At 38.5% G+C, this 20,430-nt stretch overlaps 1 protein-coding gene across 2 annotated transcripts in view; it reads left to right on the plus strand.

Annotated features, from left to right (window-relative positions):
* The first annotated feature begins 5,884 nt into the window (after window positions 1-5,884).
* The window catches only part of CKAP5 (cytoskeleton associated protein 5), an 83,688-nt gene continuing 69,142 nt past the window's right edge, over window positions 5,885-20,430 (plus strand). For both annotated transcript variants that reach the window (XM_054587058.1, XM_054587059.1), the window contains exon 1: window positions 5,885-5,951. The gene's annotated coding sequence lies outside the window, so the exon portion shown is untranslated. The remainder of the gene's footprint in view (window positions 5,952-20,430) is intronic.

The raw sequence follows: 20,430 nt of genomic DNA on the forward strand, positions 1-20,430 counted from the left end.
TTCTACACCACAAACCATTTATAGAATAATGCTCTCATTCATTCATCTCTTACTATGGGTCAAACACCACCCATGCCCAACCACAGAGCTTTGAGTGTGGCATCAGCACCTCCACCTCCAAAAAAAAAAGAAAAAGAAGAAGAAAAAGAAAACAAGACATACTGAAGCCTCTTATACTTAAATGACAAGGATCTGGGTATAAATTATAGTGTGTAATTCTTCCAACTTGGTGAGGGACAGGCAGAACAAAAACAAGTGGAATAGCTCAAGGACAACCATCCAGCCATTCCACCACTCTTCTTTGAAAACACACACACGCACGCGCGCGCGGAAAAGAAAGACATTTTAAGCAATGAAATCCAGCCTGAAGCACAAGCTTATATACCTATAGGAAGTGCCCCTTTCCATAGCCTCAGGGTTACAGGCCAAGCAATGAACAGTGACTAGAGTTGGGAACTCAGGAAGAACTTTTCAAATGGGAGGGAAAAAATGAATGCATTGAATGTACACCATTTTCTTGGAAAACCAGAGATGTTTCTGGGAGAACAAAGTTTGGTGAATGCATTTTTGCTCCCTGTGACACATCAGCCAGTTTAATCAGACATTCAGCTATACATAGCCTTGGAGGGCCCGCTAACTTTGTCCTGCCCTTCAGCAGGAGGTGGGAGAGGAGGACAGGGCTGGCCTGATCGCCCAGGTCTTGATATGAACTTGGCCACTGGCAAATGAGAATTTAGTAACAGTGTCAAGGAATAGCACCCCATTGTCAGGTGATAAAAATGCACTGATCAGTAAAACACAAAGGTTGAATCAGATGATTGCTAAGGTCATTTCTAGCCTGAAACTTGTATTTTCCTTCCAGGAAATCTTGGGGATGAAACAAGTGTTGAGAGCTTGTCTGGTCTTCTATGTATAACACCTGAAACTGATAAGGAGGGACATGATGAGTCAAATTTTAACAAACTGGATAGAGTTTTGCAAACTAATTACATTCACAATATAGTCACTGCCCTTCTTCCTATATTATATGAACACACTGTGGAAGCTAAGACGAAAAGATCTCTGTGGCCCATAGAGAGGTCTCCATGGCATGAATTGAAGCTTTCACCAAACCTAGGCCTGCGGAAAACAAAGTGCTGCAGACGAACTTGGAAAAACCATGTACCAGGGCTGAGGGTACACAGGCTCTAAGATGACATTCAAGGGCATCAAGTAAGCTTTTAGTTATTTCTACTGATGGACACTGATTTTAGAAAAGTGGTTGAGCCCTTTATATGGCTAAAGAAACAGTCTGTAAGTTTGTCTTTTCTTCACATGTGAAGATGACTTGACTGACCCATTTAATACTAATGTGTGTATGGAGATGTTTCAGGCAGCCTTTGTTTTGAAACATTCCCTCACTCACCATCTATTTTCTCTCCAGATCCTTCTCCCATCAACCAGCTGGCAGAGGCTAAGCAGAGTTTTATTTCCAGCCCAGGCTCCAACTTTGGACTCCCTGACATGATGTTAAAACAGATCCAGGCAGCCTAATTAAGAGTCTGAATTTAAACCCAAGGCTGAAGTTAGCCCCAAGCTATACAATCTGCTTATTTCATTTTACAAGACACAAAGAGCAAAGACCTCACTTATCTTGCCCTTCTCAGTGGTTTCTTTCCTCCAGCCCCTGCTGACGAGGTCCCTATCTCTCCCTACTGCCTCCTTCCTCTTCGTGGGGTTGACGCTACTGTGGTCTAAACTCAGTGAGCCTGCATTTTGGGGACTGTGGGAAAATGGACTGTGAAAAGAAAAGAGGTTATTTATTCCTTCATTCAAACAGCACCTATTAAATGCAATAAAGTGCAAGCTGGGCTAGGCCTTGCAGTCTTGGAAACCAATGAAGACACTAAAACCCATAGCCACTTGAGACCTGTGTTAATGTCACTACTGCTATCTCCAGAGAATAATGCAGGGGGTACCTGGACTGAAAGTTGAAAGAAGTTAATCACTGAAGCTGCTCCTCTCAGGCTGGAAATATGGATCCATGGTAGGGAGCAGAATACAGCTTGTAATTATGATGAAATGAGCACTGTCCCAACCCTAGCAGGCTTTTCAGAAATACCCAGCACAGTTATTCAGCAGCCACAATGTTTGGCATTTGTTTCCTGCTTCTGGTTGCAATGATACAGTGTTCACTTTGATCTCTAACACCCACAAGGGTCTCACTGCCCTACTAGTACTCTCCTTATGTAGACCTTCTAAGAGGCCCCTGGAATAAAGAAGACACACATCGCACCAATAAATACGTAGATAAATGCTATTTGGTGATAATCCTCGACTGCAAAAGATGACTGGCCAAACATTTATTGAACACCTATTATGGACAAGGTACTGTGTTAAGTTTCTATAAGGCCCTACAGGATCTGCCACTCCTTACTCATTTTCTATCAGACCTCATCGCCTACTCCTCTTCTAATGCCAACTGCCAACTACATACTCTGCTCCAGCTGGCTATACTGGCCTCCCGGTTTCTCAAACCTGCCAGGTACGCTCCCAACTTAGGATCATTGCATAGCTGTTCCCCTGATTGACACTCTTCCTCTAGATATACTCAGGGCTAATTCCATTCCCTTCTTCAAATCTTTGCTCAAATGCAATCTTCTCAATGAAACCTACTATGACCACGCTTTATAAAATTATAGTCCTTTGATTCTGCTTTCCAATCCCTTTTACCCTATATTCTTTTTTTCTTTTCCCATTGCACATATTGTCTAATAATATACTATATATTTATGTCTGATTGTCTGTGTGTCCTCACTATAATGTGAGCTCCACAAGAGAGTTTTTGTTGTTGTTGTTTCTATTTTGCTCACCAATTATCCTAAGTGCCTAGAATAGCCCCTGTACGTACTAGGTGCTCAATAAATATTTGTTAAATGAATGAGTGGAGAAATTAATGGAATCAGACATCTACAGCCCACCTTTTTGTATGGCTTTACCTAAACCACATAAAACAAAGAGGGATTTTGACATCTTGTTCTAAAACTCTAGACCCCAGACCCCACATCTGCTTTATTCAGCACATTTCAGGTTACCGTCATCCTCTCCTTAAATGTAATCTTCTCTTTATTTCCAATAATATTTAAATAAACATGTCAATGACCAATGACTGAAGAAGACTATTTCTATATATTCATAACCCGTTTCTCAAAGGTTACTATGACTTTTTTGCCCTGGTCCCTCCCCTTCTACCTATGGTTCTGTCATCATCTCCCATTTTCATTTCCTCCACTTTCCCACTCAGTGGTCTCAGCCACTACCGCAATTTCATTTTTACGGTGGATTCCCAAATCCATATCACTTGAGTCCTGTCTCTTTTCCCAGCTTTCATTCTATATTTCCAGGGCCGACTGAGATGATTCCATTTGAATATCTCATTGGTACATAAAAGTAAACAGATCTAAAACTAGAGTCCTTGCCCTCCCTTTGAGACTGGCTTCTCCTGATTTTCTACTTTCATTTGGGCAATCACCACCTCCCAGTCCCTAGGTTCAAATCCTGGCATACTCTTTGACTCATCTCCCTAAATGGGCCCCACCTTACCTCTACACCTAGTCTCATTGGTGACCAAATCCTTCACTCTTTCCTGACTCTGTTCTCATTTTCTGGGCTATTAGATCAGAATCGCAACTCTAACCCATTTTAGACAACTAAGCAAATTAGTTTTCATAAAGTGCAATTCTGATTTTGTCACTCCCTTGCTTAGGAACTTTTAATGCCCCCCACCCCACACACTTCCTACTTAAAGTACAAATTCCTTACCTTGGTATTCAAGAGTCTACAAGAATTGTTCCTAACTTTCTCTGTCAACCTGTGTCCCACTACTTCCCAACAGGAACCCTGCTCTAAAATCAAATTCACATGTTCAATTCCTACATTCAATGCACTTTCTTGTCTCCATGCCCTTCTACTTCCTTGCTTCTAGACATTCTCCTTGCTCCTTCTATTAAAATAACAACAACAACAACAACAACATCAATGGGAAAAATTTCATTTCCCTCCCTACCAAGTACCCCTATTAAATAGTTTCTTGAAATTCCAGGAATGTTCAAACTATTTTCAGGCATGCACATAAATACACTTACATTTATAACCGTATATAAGAAAATCATTCCATATATGCTTTTATGCAACTTACCTTTTTTCAGTCAAGCCCAGTTTGCACATTTTCTATACCACATATATAGATTAACCAACTGGGGATCGAACCCGCAACCCAAGAATGTGCCCTGATTGGGAATTGAACTGACCCACTCACCCACATTCTTTTTGACAGTTGCATATACCATATTACATAACAAGTTCCCTAGAATGGACATGTAATTTCCAGTGGGGTTTCCCCCCTCTATTTTAAGCAGTGGTGCAGTGAATATCTTTGAACACTTTTGTTTTTTACATTCTTGCATAGATCTGTAGGACAAATTCCTAACAGCAGCATTACTGGTCCAGAGATTAGGTACATTTTACATTTAATAACTGTTAACTCATCCTCCTAAAGTTTGCACCAAGTGTACTGTCTGGCTGTTGAAACTTCCCCCTTATCCCTTTAGTTAGTCTAACTGGTACAATAATTCAAATAACATACAGCAGATTAACAGGAGAAAATAAACGTAAATACATGCCCACAGGGAATTCATGAAAATTCCAAACACAGACACAATGAGGTATATATGTAATTTTGGGCTAAGGAGGGAGAGGTAGGCAATTCATAGGTGACGAAAAAGAGCAAACATTTGGTTAAAAACAAAATTCTTGCAGGGCCACCCAGATACAACAGGACAAAAGGGAATCTAGTAGAACAGATTTTTTGCTTGGATTCTGCCACACTTCATTCACTTGTGCTAGGGTGAATACATTTATGCTAAGTTCCCTTCCTGAAGCATGTTTTTACATCGTTGCCAAATTGATAAATAAACAAAATAATTGTCTTATTACTTTTAGTCTTCCCCTTTCAATTTTTTAACATGTTGGGTAATTACATATTTTTTAAATCCCAGATTTAAAAAGTCCATCCCCTTCACAGATGCTCCCTCATCAAATTCCTCCCATCACTTAAGTATCCACAGCTTTTCTTTTATATAGTCTCATACTGCTTTGAATTTTAGTGGCCAGTCTTTATGTTTTATTCCTCTGACCAGTGCAGTTTGCAAATCCCTCAGAAGGAAGGAATTGATCTTATTCTTGAACACATGGAATTCAGAGCTGAACAAAAATTTGAAATCATATTAACAAGCCTCTCATTTTTATAAATAACAGGAGCATCGCGTTTGTGGAATGCATTACTGTTCAAGGCCTTCCGTAGCCATTCAATGAGTTATATTAAATCTTCACATTAAGCTTGTAAGGAAAACATTGTTATCCCGTTTTACAGATGAGGAAGCTAAGCTCCAGATGATATACTGACAAAAGTGGTTTACTCAGAGCAGGTCCAAGACCAGACGCCAGCATTATGCTTCCTCCACTATATCCCAGCTGCTTCTCGTTTCCCTCACGCACTTAGCTGCACAAAACAATATTTGGTGAGTGAAATGACATTAAAAAAAATCGCCAGATGTTGACAGCAGCCTAAATATAGTAATCAAATAAAGCAAACATACTGACAATTCGGGATGCATAGCTCTCCACACACCTTTTTTTGCGCTTCTTTGCCTGGTGGTCGGCAGCTTTCGCTCCATTGACGCTCTGCTTCCCCACCCCGAGCCGGTGGCGCCGGTCCCCAAGGAAACAAAGTTGTGCGCGGCCCCTTTAAGGCTGCGGACGGCGCGTGCCCACAGTCCCTTCAAATAGGCCAATAGCAGAACGATGGGCGGTCTGTCGAGAGCCAATAAACAACGAGGACACTGCGGGGTGTGCGGCGGCCCAAGCGGTTTCAAACGGCTTAGTGAAGGCCCCTCGGTTCTGACCCGGCGGAGGTGAGTGGCCGGTGGGCCTGACCCACCCGCTCAGGCCCCTGGATCCGGGCGTCGCGTGCGCGGAGGGTCCCTGAACCCCGGGCGGGGGGCCTCCACCGACGCGTGCTTCCCTCGCCGCACGAACCCGGCGGGTCTGACGCGGCGAAGCGGGGCGGAGGCCCTGAACCCACGGCTGGGAGGGCGGGGGGGCGTGGGCGCTCTGGTGTGCCCGATGCCGGGGCTAGGATCCGGGCGACCGGAGCGTGGCGCGGCGGGGTGCGGGCGGCGGCGTCCGAGGGATGCGGGAAGCTTAGGGCCGCGCCTGGCGGCCGAGGTTGTTCCGGGACTGGGGCGGGGGCCCTGCGAAACGCCCTGCTACAGTGCCCATCGCGTGATGGTTAAATGAATGAATGAGGGAATAAGAGCTTATGAGGGCCGTAATGGTTGTTAAGGCCCTGGTCGCCTCAAAGCATGACAAGGACAGCGGTATCGGGCCTGCCTGTGCACCTGTGTCCCTGCCGGCTTGCTGCGATTTTAACAATTCCGATCATACTGCTCCGCCCTTACGCCTGCTTTCTTTCTCTAAAGGTGTCAGTAGAGTTCAGGTATCTTTCCAGCTCTGAACGTTCAGGAGACCAATACAATAGCCAGCAGTTTAGGTTAAGTAGGGCTTGGTGCCTTAAGGTGGGGGCTCGGTAAACTAGATTTCTTACTTTTTAGCTCTTGCCAGTCTTTGGCTGTTGAGATAGTTATCCTGCAATCGTGGTATTTGTCAGGTAGGATTTAAATATATCCCGTTTGGTATCTGGGATAAAAAATGATGAAAGTGATGTCGCCACAGTGGCTACTGTGTGTTACAAAACGTGTGCATTGATAAATCTCCACAAATGAGGTTTTGCATTCAACATCAATAGAGGATGAAGTAGTTTTTGTAGATCTTGCCCCAAATTTATGCATGGCTCTAATTTAATTCTCATGGGAACCAAGACATCAAATCTTGGCCCAGAAAGTCTGCCTGTCTTATTTTATACATAATTATAGTAATTGAAAACTCATTTTTAGAGAGGTGAACTCCTCCCATCTTCATTTCATCACCCTGAAAAGTCCTTCTTTGACCTAAAGAGCCAATAAATCAAGCTACCAATCTTTTGAAGATTTTAAGTCTAAAAGATCTGGACTTTTCTTAAGGGACTTGACAAAGTGTCATGTTGTTTTTATAAAACTTGATGTAGAAAAGATGAAATTGATTTATTTTGGCAATATAAATTAAACCTAGTCGGTAAACTCATGAGAAAAAGTTTATGTAAGTTTTTTAAAGTCTGTTCATTCAGGCAATGGCAAGGAAAGGTAGTCTATAAAAATATACCTTATACTTCATTACTTTTAAAGGTTTGGTCATCAACTTTGAGTTATAAACAGTGGTATAGTCTTCTACAGCTGACAGCTCAATTTTAGTTGCTGAGTTTTAATTACAGTAAATTTGGGTATCTTAATATTGAATACAGTTCTAGGTTTAGGGGAGGCAATTAAAAATAATAAACATCTTTAACAATGCCTTAGGATATTGTTAGAGATCTTGAGGAATGAAAACTTTTCTTTATACTGGGGTAAAGCCAGGCTTTCTTAGCCCCCTTTGACTTAATGGAATCATTCACTCATTCAACAAATAATTGAGATTGATGCCTGACATTAACAATGTGTTGAGCATTGTTCTAGATTCTAGGAATACACTAGTGAACCAGAAAATGACAAAGCCCCTGACCTAAGGGAGTTGGATAGATTTGTCTCTTGAACAGTTTGCTTCTACAATTTCTCTGGCCCAGCTCTGGTTCCTGAACAGCACAAATGCTCAAATACTTTACTAGCAGGCGCTAATGTTTATTGAGTAAGTGCTCACTGGACGCCACAGTTTATTGTTTTTAATCCTAACGACTTTTTACAGATGAGGAAAACTGTGTTTTAGAAAGGTTTTGCAGCTTGTTCAAGGTCACACAACTTAGAGAACCTGAATGTGAATCAGAGTTAATCTGTCTCCAGGACCTTTGTTTTTAACCTATGGTTGTACTATATGAAGTAATGGGATCTGTTAGGGAGAATTCAGGAGCATTTCTGAGTAGAATCTCCCATGTTTTGTTAATACTTCTATGAGAGACATGATGAAATATTGATGATAGACATAGTAGTTTCTAGAGGGAAGGTGGAGCAGTTTAAAATACAGTATTGCCCTGGCCTGGTGTGGCTCAGTGGATTGAGCTCTGGCCTGCAAACCAAAAGGTTGCTGGCTCGATTCCCAGTCAGGGCACATGCCTGGGTTGCAGGCCAGCTCTCCAGTTGGAGGCATGCGAGAGGCAACTGATCGATGTATCTCTTGAACATTGATGTTTCTCTCCCTCTCTTTCTCCCTCCCTTCCCATCTCTCTAAAAATAAATAAAATCTTTAAAAAAATACAGTATTTACTATATGAGAAATGTATAGTTATGGCAGTTGGGGAGCATAGTAAGGGAAAGCATAAAATTAAGATCTTGATGTAATTATCATTGGCGGATTCCTGGTGGTCAGTGTTGCAGAGTTTTGAGATTCTTAAACAATTCTCATAGGCTCACCTCTAGAGTTCAGTATGTTACTTAGTTCATTCCTGTCAGAGCAGTTGCCCTATCTACTTGATAGATCTCAAACACATTAAGCTTATTCTTTTTTGGCTTTTGCATTTGCTCTTCTCTTCCTGGAACTTTTCACCCTGCTATACCTGTGCCTCAAGCCTGTCTTTGTATACCAGTTCCAGTCAGGTCTCGGCTGAGATGTCATCTCCTTAAAGAGGCGTTTTCTCATCTCCCAATTAGAGCAGCCCTCTTGGTCACTTTTACCTTACTTTTCCTTTTTATTTACTTTGTAGCATTTATTGGTTCCTGATAGATCATTTATTGTTTGCCTGTATATTGTCTGATTTTCTCACAGACAGCGGAGCACAGATTTTTTTCCTATGTGTGCAGTTACCTCAATGCCTCACACAGTGCTTGAAACAAAAAAGGTGGTCAAAAAATATCTGTTCAACAAAATTGGCCCATACCATCATAGTCTTCTCCATATAATCAAGTGATAAAGTCAGTATATAACTAAAGCTGGCTGTGTCACTGTGTCTTTGGATGTGAGCAATGTCTCAGCAGATGAGTTTGGAAAGTCTTCAACTAAGAAAATTGGAAAAATGATAGTTTTAATGTTCATGTCTACTGAAAGGGAAGGTAGACCTGTTTCCCCATCCTCTCTCCTCCCATACTTTTATATTTTCAATTTTTAAAAACTTTAATCTCTATAGAAGTTTTTAGGGGTATTGGTCAAGTATATTGTAGAGTGTCCCTGTGTTGGAATTTGTCTGATATTTTTCTCATGATTAGACTGGGGTATGAGTTTTGGGGACAAAAAGCACAGAGATAAAATGTCATTTTCATCAAATACCAAGGGTACACACTATCAACATGATTTATGACTGTTGACATTGACTGGTCACCTGCTTAAGTACTGATAGCATCTGTCAGTTTTCTCCACTGTAAAGTTACTCTTTGTCCTCTTTCCATACTGTCCTCTCTGAAAGGAAGTAACTATGTACAGTCAACATTTAAGGAGTGAGGAGTTAGGTTCCCTGTCCTTTGGGGCATTTGAAATTCTTCTGCATGAGAAATTTGTCTCTGTCATTTTGAAATTGATTGATTGATTTTGTTTTAGAGAGAGAGAGAAAGGGAGGGAGAAACAGAAACATTGACTTGTTGTCCCACTTATTTATGTATTCATTGGTTGATTCCTGCCCTGACTAGGGATCAAACCCGCAACCTTGGTGTAGTGGGACGATGCTCTAACTAACTGAGCTATCTGGCCAGTGTTCTTTTATCATTTTTTAATTTAGTCAAGTATTTATAAAGTGTGGATTAAAGGATATATCTTTTATATTTTAAGTTGCATTCCAAATACTACTTAATTTTGTTGCCCAAATTCTTCCAGCTTTCACCATTGGGAGCTCATTTAATAGGCTCTTGTGCCCTTTTAGCATACCCACATCAACATTTGAGGGGTATTTATTTATTTTTTAGCATTTCCTTACAGGCACTGTAAGATACTTTTGGATCATCTTGTATATTTCTTGGCACAGTGCTAAAATCTGCATTTCTCCAAGGAGCTTTGGTTCCTTTTATTGGAAAATGGCATAAGAAACCAAGATCTTGGCACTAAGTGTTCTAATTGCTGTTGGGGTGTTTTTTCTTTTAAGCCCTCTCAGCTAAGAGAGCCAAGAAATATATATGTGTGTTAACAGGTGTAAATAGACATGTCTAAAAATATTTCTATATGTACCATCTATAACTACATTAACTTAAACATGAGTTTTTGCTGATACCTGCAACTCTAATCTATTTATCACATGGAACATTATAGCCTTCTCCCCTTGCTGATCTGTGAATTTCCACTTTAACAGTGAGAAGCCTGGCTTTCGCCATCCACCATTCATTTACATAATTGTTCAGTTCCAGTGTACACATACAGCAGTATCAGAATTGTTAACCTGTACTCCCATGGGAAAGAACTTTTATAAACAGAGTACAAGAGCTTATGTGCAGTTCCTTTTGCCTTTAGTGATACATACTCCATCCATTTCCAAAGTTACCTAGGTCAGCATCTTTTATCCCACCCCCTGCAGGGAGGTTGTTTCATTTGTAATACAGTTACATTCTTTTGTTACAGTCTGCATTATTTTCTGTGGTCCTCCAATCTACTAATTTTTAAATTAGCATATATTAATATTCATTCTTTATGTTGTAAAGTACTGTAGATTTTGAAAAGTACATAATATTTATCCACCATTATAATATCATGAGAATTGTTTCACTGCCCTAAAAATTCCCTATGCTTCACCTATTTGTCCTGTCCTTTCACCCCTATCTCAGGGCAACCACCAGTGATTTTATTGTTTTCATAGTTTTGCCCTTTCCAGAATGTCATATAATTAGGATTCTATAACATGTACCATTTTAAACTGGTGTCTTTCACTAGCAATATCTATTTAAGGTTTTTCCATGTCTTTTTTGTGGCTTAATAGCTCATTTCTTTTTATTGCTGAATAGTATTCCATTGTATGGATGTACCAAAGTTTGTCCTTCACCTATTGAAGGACATCTTGGGCATTCTAGTTTTTGACTATTATGAACAAAGCTGCTTTCTACACATTCATATACAGGTTTTTGTGTGCATATAAATTTTCAGTTCATTTGGGTAAATGCCTACGTATGTGATTGCTGGATCATGTGGTAAGACAGTGTTTAGCTTTGTAAGAAATTGTCAACTGTTTCCAAAGTGGCTATATCATTTCACACTTTCACCAGCAACGGCTGAGATTTCCTTTTGTTCGGTGTCTTTGTCATCATTTAATTTTGTCTTTTTTTTTTTTTTTTTTTAATTTAGGCCATTCCTAGGAGGTATGTAGTGCTCCCTCTTTCTAAAAACTTTGTTGTTTCAAGATCTTGACTTTTTTGAAGAGAAATTATGTCTTTTTAAAGAGAGAACTTTTAAAAATACACTTGAAAAAATGACTTTAGAGAGAGAGAGAGACATCAGTTTATTCCACTTATTTATGCATTCATTGGTTTCTTCTTGCATGTGCCCTGACCGGAGATAGAACCCACAACGCTGGTGTGTCAAGACGATGCTCTAACCAACTGAGCTACGTGGCCAGGGCCAAAATACACTTTTATTTTGTAATAATTTTAGATTTACAGAAAAGTTGCAAAGATGACACATAGAATTTCTGTATACCTCTCAACCCGACTTCCCCTATTGTTAACATCTCATGTGGTACATTTGTCAAAAGTAAGACACCAATATTCATGCATTGCTTTTAACTCAACTCCAGATTTTGTTTGGATTCTACAATTTTTCTATTCATATTGCCTTTCTGTTTTCAGGATCCAGTCCAGGGTAACTCATTGTATTTAGATGTCACCTTTCTGAGTCTTCTCTGATCTTTAAGTTTCTTACTCTTTCCTTGTCTTCATGACCTTGACAATTTTAAGGAGTATTAGTTATTTATTTCGTGGAATGCTCCTCCTTTTTGGTTTGTTGGATGCTTTTCTCACTATTTGACAAGGGTTATGTGTTTCTGGAAAAAATGCCATCTTTTCATATTGGAATGTGTGATATCCACATGATATCACTGATGATATTAACCGTAATCACTTGGTTAATGTAGTGTTTGCCAGGGTAAGTAGCAATGTTACTATTTTTCCTTTTTTTAAAAAAAAATATTTTATTGACTATGCTGTTATAGTTGTCCCAGTGTTTTTCCCCTTTGCCCCTCTCTACCCAGTACCCCCATTCCCTCCAGCAATACCCCTACTTAGTTCATGTCCATGGATCATGCATATAAGTTCTTTTGTTACTCCATTACCTGTACTGTTCTTAACATCCCCCTGTCTATTTTGCATGTACCAATTTGTGCTTCTTAATCCCTGCACCTTTCCCTGCTTTCTCTCCCAACTGATATCCTTCCAAATGAACTCCATATCTACGATTCTGTTTCTGTTCTGCTTGTATGCTTTGTTATTTGTAGTCAATTATTGATAGTTGTGAATTTACTGCCATTTTAATGTTCATTGTTTTGATATTCTTATTCTTATATAATTCCCTTTAGCATTTCATATTATAATGGCTTGGTGATAATAAACTCCTTTAGTTTTACCTTGTCTGGGAAGCACTTTATCTGCCCTTCCATTCTAAATGATAGCTTTGCTGGATACAGTAATCTAGGTTGCAGGTCCTTGCTTTTCATCACTTTGAATACTTCTTGCCAGTCCCTTCTAGCCTGCCAAGTTTCTTTTGAAAAATTAGCTGACAGTCTTATGGGAACTCCTTTGTAGGTAATTTTATACTTTTCTCTTGCTGCTTTTAAGATTCTCTCTTTAACCTTTGGCATTTTAATTATCATGTGTTTTGGTGTGGTCCTCTTTGGGTCCATCTTGTTTGGGGCTCTCTATGCTTCCTGGACTTGTATGTCTATTCCCTTCATCAAATTAGGGAAGTTTTGTAATTCTTTTAAAATAAGTTTTCAATTTCTCGCTCTTCCTCTTCTTCTTTTGGCGCCCCTATGGTTCAGATGTTGGTACGTTTAAAGATGTCCCAGAGATTGCTAAGCCTATGCTTGTTTTTTTAAATTCTTCTTTTTTTCTTCCTGCTGTTCTGATTGAATGTTTTTTCCTTCCTTGTATTCCAAATCATTGATTTGATTCTCAGCTTCATCCTCTCTATTGTTGGTTCCCTGTAGGTGTTTCCTTATTTCACTTAATGCAACCTTCATTTCTGCATGGGTCTTTTGTATGCCCTTGAAGTACCCAGTGAGTTCCTGGAGCATCCTGATAACCAGTGTTTTGAACTCTGCATCTGATAAGTTTCTTATCTACATTTCATTTAGTTGCTTTTCTGGAGTGTTGATCTGTTTTTTCATTTGGGCCATATTTCTTTGTCTTCTCGTTTTGGCAGCTGCCTGTGTTTGTGTGTATTAGGTAAAGCTGCTTTGACTCCGTGTCTTAGTAGTGTGGCCTGTTGTAGAAATGTGCGCCTGTTAAGTTGCATGGTGCAGAGCCTTAGGTACTCACTGGTCTGGGGCAACCCCTGTCACCACTCTGTTGCTCTGTGTTGGGGAGGGCTCACAGAGGGGACTGTGCCGCTGCATGCCCTCTGGAGTTTTTCCAGAAGGAAGCTATCTCCTGGTATTTGCACTTCACTTTCTCACCACATGCCACTGGTGCCCTTCCAGCTGCTGCCCTGGTGCTGGAGCCTGGAGGGAGTGAGTCTGCATGAGTCCGAGTCCACTGTAGGCCCTTTAAGAGGAGTCTCTTGAGAATCCCGCAGTTTCTTCCGCCACCCCAACCCCCAGGGGTTTTCTCAGCCAGAAGTTATGGGGAGTTATCTTTCTTGTGCTGGAAACGTAGGCTGGATGGTCTGGACTGGGGCTGGGATCCTTTGCGCCCCAGGGTATCCCTCCCCTTTTTATCTGCCGCACGTTGAAGTGGACTGCCTGTTCTAGTCTCTGCGCTTCGTGCTGTGTCTCCATGTTTCTCCATCTCTCTGTATCCCTGCCCCTCTGCCCCTCCTACCTGTCTGGATCTTCTTTAGATCCTTGGTTGTCCAACTTCCACACAGCTCAGTTTTGTGACAATTCTGGGTGATAACTGTTTTGTAGTCTAGTTGTATTTTTTGCTATGGTTGTGCACGGAGGTGAGGCATGTTTACCTATGCCTCCGTCTTGACCAGAGTCTGTTTTTCCTTTTCCATACCTATTCTTTGGAAGTAAGTCGTTAAGTCTAGCCCACTCTCAAAGTGGGTGTAGGGCTGGAGTTCCACTTCCTGGAGGGAAGAGTATCTACATATATTATTTTGAATTTTATAAAGAAGATTTAGCTCTTCTTCCTCCATTTATTTCTTTATTCAGCCATTTATCTATATCAGTATATATCTGTTTTATACTTTGAGTTATAATCTGATTATGTGTTATTCATTTTTTTGCTTAAATTGTTCCAAACTTAACCATTGGGAGTTCTTTCAGGTTGTCTCCTGTGCCCCTTTCACATGCTCCATTCTTTTTTTCTTTTTAAACATTTCCTAACTCACTGGTACTACAAGATGCTCCAAGCTCATTTTATATTTTCCCTGCCCCAACACTAGAATCAGCCATTTCTCCAAGGAGCCCTCGTTTCTTTTATTGAACAGCGATATATAGAAACCAAGTTGTGGGTGCTCCTTGTATTCATTGCTGGGGTGACATTGATCCTAGGCCCTCTCAGTGGACAGAGCTAGGTAGTATATGTATATGTACTCAGCCATGTATGTGCACATACATATAATTGTTTCTATATCATTCCATGTGTTTTTATATTAAGCTAAACATGAATTCATACTATTCTCTCCAACTCTCAGAGGAAACATATGTCCCAAAGAAAACTCCTTTTTGTAATGTATTGTTTGCAGAGATCTAACTTTTTAACCCTGATAACACTTTTTCACAGAAAATGTTGTTTTCTATGACTTGATAATAGCAGTTGTTTGTTCTTGGGATATGATCTATGTTTAGAGATTCATTCAAAGCATAATTCTGACTCAGTTGGAATGTCAGACATTTTTGCATAGATAAGATGTCAGATAAGCCATGGTGATCTGTCTTTTCAAACATGACTTTTGTTATTTTATTGAGATTAAAAAAAACCCTACTTTTAGATAACTTGATTATATTTCTTAGAGGTTTGTTAGTAAAATGACTTTTAGGTCCTTTCTATAAAAATGAGAAAAAAGTTGAGTATTCTCAAGTATTTCTTTGAAATGAAATTCATTTGTTTAATGTGGATGCCTTTTTTCTCTTTTCAATCATAAGACTTAAAATGGCATATTATTTATCTGAAAGTCAACTACAGGAAATAAATTTAGAAAGTCTTTTCAACAGGTATCACAAATTTTATTGACTTCCCTCAAGTAGATCCTATTCCCTTTTTATGCACAAAACTGTTTTTTTCTTTAAATAAAGAGCTAAAGTTAGAAAGGTGGCACTGCTATAAGCTAACTAGAAGCATTAACGGGATCACAAAGATCGAGGAAGGAAAGCTACAAAATATAAAACATTAAAATTCAAAAAGCCAAATTGAAACTACTTAGTTTTGGTGCAAGAGTCCCTCATACTCCTGTGGCAGTAGATCTTGAAGATATTGTTACATTGATTGCTCAGATGTATTACTCTGAGAAGTTTAAATGTTATCCATATACTTTGTTTAAGACTAAGAAGTTTATGTGTTTTCTTAGATTAAGATGAAAAAAAGTTACATAAAAATAATTGATGTTTCAGGGATAAATCTCTGATACTGGCAAACTTTGCTGTCTAGATTATCTCATTCCTTCATTAGTTTTGCTAGTTTTTTCTTTTTTAGATACTTTTGTAACGCTTTTTCATTTCATGTTCTTACCTACTTGCATTATAAAGTTTCCCACTTGTAGATAATAGAATTTTTTTCAGTACTGTAACCACACGCTTTTCTTTTGATCCTTTTTTTTGTAATGTGATGTATTTTTTAAAAAGAAAAAAAGGCTCATGAACATCTCCCAGTCTAGAACTAGCACTCTTGAGTGCTTTGTTTGAGAGTAAAAACCAAAGTTTTTCTACTCCTAGTTTCTTGATTTATTTTGTATTTTTTAAAAGATTTTAGAGAGGGGAATGGATGGAGAAAGAGAGGGAGAGAAAAATCAGTTGGTTGCCTCTCGTACACCCCCAACCGAGGACCTAGCCCGCAACCCAAACACGTACCCTGACTGGGAATGAAATGGGTGACCTTTTGGTTTTCAGGATGCTGCCCAACTGAGCTTCACTAATCACGGCTAGATTTATTTTATTTTATTTTATTTTATTTTATTTTATTTTTTTAATCATGGAAGGTGTTACATATTGTCAGATGATTTTTATTGCACAATTTAGATGATCATGTGGGTTTTATACTTCATTTTTTGGGCAAAGGACAATGTTATGGTGTGTTTCCTTGGTTAATTTTGGTATTATGAGTCATGCTTGCATTCCAGGAATAAATCTGCTTGGTTATGCTATATGATCCTTTTAATACAGGGTTGGGCAAACGTAGGTTTACATTGTTTATATGGAAAATAATACAATATTTAATAAATAATAAAGACAAGATTAAACTCTGTGTTTCATATACTTACAACTGTAAACCCACTTTTGCCCCACCCTGTATACTGTTGCATTTAGTTTGTTAGTATTTTGTTGAAGATTTTTGCATCAATATTTATCAGTGATATTGGTTTGTAGTTTTCTTTTTATTGTATCAGTTGAGTACAGGCTATAGGGAGGCCTGCTTGGAATGGGATACTGACTACTTGGTGCCACAAATTGTGCTAAATGTGACTGAATGACTTAGAAACTCTTTTTCTCAGTTTTGTGTGTATAGAGAAAGAAACACAGTTCATATTTCTGCCTTCTTGAATCAGTGTTTTTATCTTTTACCACATTACTTTCTTTGCCAGGCATAAGAGGCTGATGATTAAAATTTTGCTTTTTGAGTGGCTTGTATGAATCCATACTTTTTGACCTGGGGACAAAAATATATTCTACCAGGGTTAGAGTGCCTGAAAAAGGAAAATGATGGTAGAACCCATATGTGTGCAACTATGGTTTTGGATTATTAACTACCTCTGTGATTCTAGTATAAAGCAAACAACCATTACTTTGTAGTAATTTAACCAAGGGCCAGAGAGAATGGGGCTTTGAGATTTTTACCACTGAAGTAGAGCACTTTCCAAATATTTAATGTTAGCTGCAGATATCTTTGTACTGAAGAACTTGGAATTGCAAGCATGCTATTTATTCTACATAAATAGTTGTTGTGGAGTACTGTTCCTTAAAATTTTAGAGGCAGGAGTGTTAATACTCCATGTTTTATGCTTGAGTATACTACAGCCTCCAAAGTTTAAATGGCTTCCCTGAGGTTTCACAGCTAGTTAATGGCAGAGCAGGGATTTAGGGATGTAAATTTTCTTCTTTTCAGCCCATTACTTCTCTCAGATTTTTTTTTAAAGTGCCCTTCTACACTACTGCTTGAACCCTACATTATATAACTTTTTAAATTATAACATCCTACTAGCTAGAGGCAGAGTTTTTTCTTTCATTTTTAAACTCATGGACTATTTCATACATTTTTAAAATAATAAATTATTTGTTATTAATTTAAAAAAGAAAACACCCATATTTCTACTACCTAGTTTAAGAAATAGATCATCACCAGTATCCTGTTCAATCCTCCTTGATTGCATCCCAGATCCTAGTCTCTTCCTTTTCAACTATGCGGAATTTTCAGTATATCCTCCTTGTACTTTTCTTTTTAATATAACCACAAATGTATGTCCCTAGTATAATATTTTGGTTTGTATAATCATACCATATGTTCTTCAGTAGCTAGCTATTTTTTTCTCAGCATGGTTTGTGAAATTCATCTTTTTTATGCGTGCTAATAACTGTCTTCATTTGTTTTCGCTGCTGTATAACATTTTTTCTGAGAATATGCCACAGCTTTATTCTTTATATTGTCAATGGCTTTTTTAATTGTGATATAATTCATATACCCTACAATTTATCCTTTTAAGGTATACATACAATTCAGTGTCTTTTAAACACATCCACAAAGTTGTATAGCTATCACTACTATCTAATTCCACAATATTTATATCACCCCCAAAAGAGACTTCATACCCACAAGCAGTTACTCCCATTGTACCTTTCCCTCCAACTTCTCCACCTGCCTCCCCAGCCCCTGGCAACCACTACTCTACTTTCTGTCTCTGTGGGTTTGCCTAAACCGGGCATTTCCTACCGTTGGAATCATACGCAATATGGCCTTTTGTGTCTGGATTCTTTTACTCATCATAATATTATCAAGGTTAATTGATATTGAAGCATGCATCAGTATTTTATTCCTTTTTATGGATGAATGATTTTCTATTGTATGGATATACCATATTTTGTTTACCCATTCATCAGTTGATGGAGTTTACATGCTCACCAACAATGTACAAAATTTTCAGACCTCTTTAAAAGCTTTTTTTGTAATATTGGATATAGTATTTATAATGTTTCTTAATATTTTTTGTAAGTTTCTTTTTGCTTCCTAATCAAGAGAATTATACTATTGATAAAGATGTTTAATATGACTTGCTATATAAAGACATTTTTTAGGAATTTTAGTTAGGCTGCAGTTTTAGTTACACATCTGACTGACAGATGTGTATCCCTATACACATTGTTTATCCTTATAGCTTGTTGATCCAGACAAAATGACCAGATGTGACTATTCTTGGATAGGATTTGAAAGAGTAATTTTCATTGATGTTTCCCTTTGAAAGTGTTACAAAATAGCACCTAAGGTTCTTACCAAATGATTGTTGCCTGGTTTTGCAAATAGAAGAGTACAATTCAAACTATTAATACTGACTTGCAGAAAGAACTTGCTTTAATTCATAGGTACAAAAATAGAGATCCATACTGGAAATTTTTACTAAGTATTAATCCATTTACACTTGAACTCTCATACATTACTGGTGGAAGAGGGGTGCAGAATGGTTCATACAGCCACTGTGGAAAACAGTTTGCCAGTTACATATAAAATTAAACACACTTATTATACTGCCCTGCATGTTATGTGCTATAACATGGGTTATCTCAATTGGATTATACTAATTGGGAGAAAAAAAGCCTGACTCAAAAGCCTGAAAGATTCTTTTTATATGACATTGTGGAAAAGGTACAATTGTAGAGGCAGACTACTAGCCAGTGCAGTGATTGCCTGAGAGAGAGGGGTTGACTGCAAAGGGGCACAGGGAATTTTTTGGCTATTGGAGATATTCTTCATTTGTGGTGATGGATACATGACCCTTTGTTGTGAAAACACGTAGAACTGTGTACTAAATGAGTGAATTTTACTGTAAAGTAAACCTGACTTAAAGGCTCTTAGCTTAAAGAGTGTCTTCTCTCCCTCCCTGATCCTCTGTAATGCAGCTTTTAACAACTAGAAGGTGAGGGACTAGGAACAGTCAGTTGGAGGGAGGTATGCACTTGCTTTTTAGTTTTAAAAGGAATATGATAGAAAAGCTAGACAACAAATACAGGGTGGGGCAAAAGTAGGTTTACAGCTGTGTATATGGAAAAGAATACAATAATTAATAAATAATTATACAAGAATAGTGTTTCCCATACTTACAACTGTAAACCTATTTTCACCCCACCCTGTATTTGCTAAACATTGCATATAATACTTACCAAACACTCATATATACCACTGTATTTTAGACACTGTTGTGGGTACTTTACAAATATAATAAACTTAAGTCGTTTGATTCTAATAACACAATGAGATAGGTAGTATTATTTTTCCCATTTTACATACGGAAAACAGAAGCACAGCGGGGTGGGAATTTGTCCAAAGCCACACAGCTAATAAATCAGGATTTGAACTAAACACTCTAGTTTTAGAGTCCTTGCTCTTAATCACTAACTTGGCTTGTTTCCTTCACTGACTACGCTCTAATAAAGAACACCAGTTTTGCTTAAAACGCCTTTTCCCTTGCTGGTTATGTATGCACTAAATATTTTCCTGTGGTTAATTTGTTGCAGAAAAAAAATTACATTAGAGAAAGATTTTTTTTTTAGAAAAACCTTCCTTCCTGATACATGAATTGTTACCATTTTCCCATATTCACTTCTAGGTTTACTGATATCTGTAGGTAATATTTACCAAATAATTTCCTAAAGTTTCCATTGTGCCATTTAAAGGAGAATATTACTATCTTAATTTGTTGAATTATGAAGGTTTTACATGTCCAGTTTAGTCTTCTCATCCTACTGTAAAGAAAATAAGTGATAACCAAAATAAGATGAGCTATGTTTGGACTGTGATATTTGGTAAGATGTCTAAGAAC

Source organism: Pteronotus mesoamericanus, unplaced genomic scaffold, assembly GCF_021234165.1.
Source record: "Pteronotus mesoamericanus isolate MK-2021 breed Mesoamerican mustached bat unplaced genomic scaffold, CSHL_Meso_final scaffold_1066, whole genome shotgun sequence".
Lineage (NCBI taxonomy): Eukaryota > Metazoa > Chordata > Mammalia > Chiroptera > Mormoopidae > Pteronotus > Pteronotus mesoamericanus.